The 4,000-nt window shown below is 49.0% G+C and overlaps 1 long non-coding RNA gene across 2 annotated transcripts in view; it reads right to left on the bottom strand.

Moving 5' to 3' along the window:
• LOC111818149 overlaps positions 1-2,112 on the bottom strand; it is a 6,286-nt gene extending 4,174 nt beyond the window's left edge. Inside the window, exon 1 of one of the 2 annotated variants that reach the window (XR_002822211.1) lies at positions 2,015-2,112. This is a non-coding gene — a long non-coding RNA (uncharacterized LOC111818149). Of the gene's footprint in view, positions 1-788; positions 883-2,014 lie in introns of those variants that run through there. The other variant, XR_002822212.1, reaches the window with a different exon arrangement.
• Between the last annotated feature and the right edge of the window lie 1,888 nt (positions 2,113-4,000).

The following is a 4,000-nucleotide window of genomic DNA, read 5'->3' as shown; positions in this document are numbered from 1 at the left end:
TGGCATGTGGTGCTGGGGGATTGAACTGCGGTCCCTGTGCTTTGCTAAGCTTGTTCTAAGTAGGTGCTTTAGACCACTGAGCCATCTCACCAGCCCCAGAAACCATTCTATATACTTCATTAGGTACCTGATTACCCACTCCTATCTGACAAGAAAATTACAAAGTAGTTGTTTACATTACTAGAATTACAATTGTTAATATCACAAATGAAATACCTAAATTAAGTGCAAATCTGACGGGGAGCAGGGAGATAGCTCAGTAGAACAAGTGCTTGCCTGGCAAGGGCAGAATCCTGAGTTCAATGCCCCGTTCCACAAAAAAAAAAATCTGACACCAGCCCCATCCTCAACTGCGTTCATCATATTATACCACCTTCTGTTTCTGAGACTGTGACTATTCTAAATATTCTAACCTGTTATCGACATAATTGCAATTATGAGTATGTTTGGAATTTAATTCAGAACATGCACTCCCCTATGTAAGAGACAAAAACACAAATTCACATGGACGGAATGCAACCAAACATAAATGGTTGCTTCAAACTTTCCAAAGAACAACTGTATTTCACAGGGTACTGAGTAAGACCTTGACAGTTAACAGAACAAGACCTACAGAAAGAAATGGATACCAATCCAGGACCAGGACAATAATGAGTCAACCACATAAAGTCAATCCTTGAAGGAAAATGAAATAAAAATTATTTTATTTGGAAAGAGTGCCACACTCTTTCCAAAGATTCCACTTTACTTTCACGGACCCCACTTCCATGCCCAAAGTGCTGACTCACCTAGATCTTTTCTTGCCCTTCTTCAGCAGCAAGGTTTATTCTTTCAACAGTGGCAGTTCCAGAAGTAATAAATTTAAATAAGTCACATAGTACTAAGTGCCGTCAGAAAAAAACAGGGCATACTGATTGATCATGATCATGGTTCTCAATTCTGCATGTACAGTAACTGTGGAAGCTTCTTAAAATACCTGTGCCCACCAGACCAATAAAATTATTTGGGTGTAGGCTTAGGAAACAATTTTTTAAAGGTCACCAGGTAATTGTAATATAGTCAAGAAGAACCACAATTTACCCTGGCCAAGAGTCGTTACTTGTATCAGTTAATAAGGGATGGCCTTGGGGAAATTTTTTGAATGTCACCTCAGGACATCCCAATTCTGAAGCACCAGCCCCACTTCAGAAATCTATCCCTTCCTTCCTTTCTCAGTTATAAGTAACGGCATTTTCTCAACCCCAGGTTGATTGTGAGGATAACGGACAGAAAGGAGATACTAAACACAAAGGAAAGCACAACCCAAACACTGTAAAGGGACAGTAGGACGCTGATGCCACTGATTGGAATCAGACGATTATCAGGGTCTGGGAGTCCTGCCAGCTTAAAACTCACCCTCAAGTTCCAAATGGTAGTTAATGGGGGGGGGGAGGAGGATATCAGAGCACTGTAATTCTTTATCTCCAGGAATCGTAACCGCAATCCTTTAGAGTAAATAATGAACAGCAAGACAAAATCTACAGTTTCATCCAAATGTTGCATAACCCGAGAAGCCCTCTGGCACCATCACCCTACTGGCCCTCCGTAAGGCAGGTCGGGTACGGGCCGGCGCCCCCGCATCACACCTTCCAAAGTCACCCTCGTTTTCTCCGTTCAACCTGCATCTGATGTGCCAAAGCCAGCTCAGTGGGCTCAGAGCAGCCCAACGCGCCGCGGCACCGCCAGCCCCGAGGCCGCGCGAGGAGCGGACGCGCGGTGCAGGCCGGCTCCGCTAGTGAGGGACGCCGAGGTGCACACGGCCGCGCCCGGCCCCGCCCTCCCGCGCCAGACACGGGGGCTCCAGCACGGCCGGCCCCCGGCGACCCCGAGAGAGCGGCAGGTCCCCCGCGCCGGCCAAGCGCTCGGGGCGGCGCTGAAGGAAGCGCTCTGCAGCCCGGCCCGCGGGGCCAGCGGTGGTCTCTCCGGCAGCCGGGACCAGAATGCGCCCTCACACTGCCCGCAACTCCGCGCTCACCTCCACGCCCCAGCGCCCGCCAAGCGCTCTCTAGCGGGCCGCGCACGCCGGGGTCCGCGTCCGCAGCGCAGGGCCGCACAGCCCCTGCTTCCTGACCCGCTGCGTCTCTTCACCCCCGACCCCCGACTACGATTGGTCCAGCTCCGGACGGGGCGGGCTGAGGGTTTTGATTGACAGCCGCGCGCGCGGGGCTCGGGCCCCGGAGCTCAGCGCAGCGGCTGCTCGCGCCGGGAGGGGCGGCTGTGCTCCGCCGCTCTGGTCCTCCAGCTGAGGTGCGGCGCCTGGCGACCTTGGGGCAGCGTCTGCCTCGAGGTTATTTCTCTGTCAGCGAAGTGACCGCACCGGAGGTGATCCTGCTTTAATGCCCTTCGTGGACAGTGGAAGTTTATTGTTCCAGAGAAACACAGTTTGCCAAGTGCGAGCACTGAGACGACAGATCCCTGACTCTTCCCTTAAGCAATCAACCGGCATTCGCACTTAAAGCAGCTCCAAGGCTTTGTGGATCTCTTGGCAAAACAGCTGGCTCCCTGCCCCCAATACAAATTACGTTACCCTGTTTTAAACATTCTGATAAAAAGTCAGTACCCCATATGTGAAATTGGAACTGAAAAACAGTCAGAAGCACTTTCTGGGGATGCCTATGCACCCAGTGCCTGCTCTGTTTCTCAGAAGTGTAAGAGCACCCTGGGATTGAACAGTTACACAGACCACAACAGTCCTGCCCACTATTAGCCAACACAAATTACAGCTGACATTCATTATTTTCGTATTTATTGACCACAGTGGACTCTGTGTTCTTTCAGCTGTTTCATGGCAGGCTGCCTGCAAAACAGGGCCCAAACAGACATGGGAAGCTCTGCCTTAGCCTTCTTTTGGATAAAGCCTTTCATTCTTCTCTGGAGGACATAAAGCCTTGTAGGGCCCTGTGCATTTATGAAACGGTTTCCATGCCTCTGTTTCTAGGGAAGCCTCATTTGCTAAATCCCCGTTCCTTAAGCTTTATCTTCCAAGTAGGTGGACTCACACTTAACAACTTAGTTGAAGAATGCCAAATGCACAAGATATGATCTCTGAATCATAGCTTTGATTGCATTAACTCCATTCACTCTGAGCACTCTCACTTTTAACCCTGAGGCATTTAAGTGATTTTCGGTATATTTTACAGCCATGTCCAAGAAAAGAAGGAAAGGAGAAAGGAGGGGAGGGAGGAAGGAAGAGAGGAGAGGAGGGAGGAAGGGGAGGAGCAGGGGGAGAGGAGCTGGACTAGAAAGACTTGCCATCACTACCAGATTAAGATTTCTCCCTGAAAAGTGTTCATCATCTGGTAATTGGATTTAAAATGTCACACATGTACCATACAATACTATTCAGCCATGAAAAAGAATGAAAGCCTGTAATTTGTGACAACATGGATGAAACTGGAGATTGTTATGTTAGGTGAAATAAAGCAGGCAAAGAAAGACAAACATCCTGTGACCTCACTCATGTGGAATGCAAAAAATTGACTTCAGCCAGGCATGGTGGTATACACCTGTAATCCCAGTACTCAGAAGACTGAAGCAGGAAGATTGCTGTGAATTGAAAGTCAGTCTGGGCTATAAAGTAAGTTCAAGGCCAGCTTGAACTACATCATGAAACTGTCTCAAAAGGACCAAAAAAAGTTATTTCCTAGAAGTTGAGAGTAGAACAGTGATTACTAGATGCTGGGGCTAGTAGCTGGGAGAGAGGGATGGGAGAAAGGTTAATGAATGAGCGTTAAGTTACAGTTAAATAGGAGTGGGGGAACTATCCACTCGGGGCCCCCCCTCCTGTCCCTCTCTTGGACAGGAGCTTTCTTTCTCTCAATAAATATATTCTAGGGGCTGGTGAGATGGCTCAGTGGTCTAAAGCACCTACTTAGAACAAGTTTAGCAAAGCACAGGGACCACAGTTCAATCCCCCAGCATCACATGCCAGCCAGCCCCGCCCCCTGGTGGGCTGAGCTGG

Source organism: Octodon degus, unplaced genomic scaffold, assembly GCF_000260255.1.
Source record: "Octodon degus isolate 3935 unplaced genomic scaffold, OctDeg1.0 scaffold00081, whole genome shotgun sequence".
In the NCBI taxonomy this organism is placed as follows: Eukaryota; Metazoa; Chordata; class Mammalia; order Rodentia; family Octodontidae; genus Octodon; species Octodon degus.
This window is presented reverse-complemented; position numbering and strand designations above follow the sequence as displayed.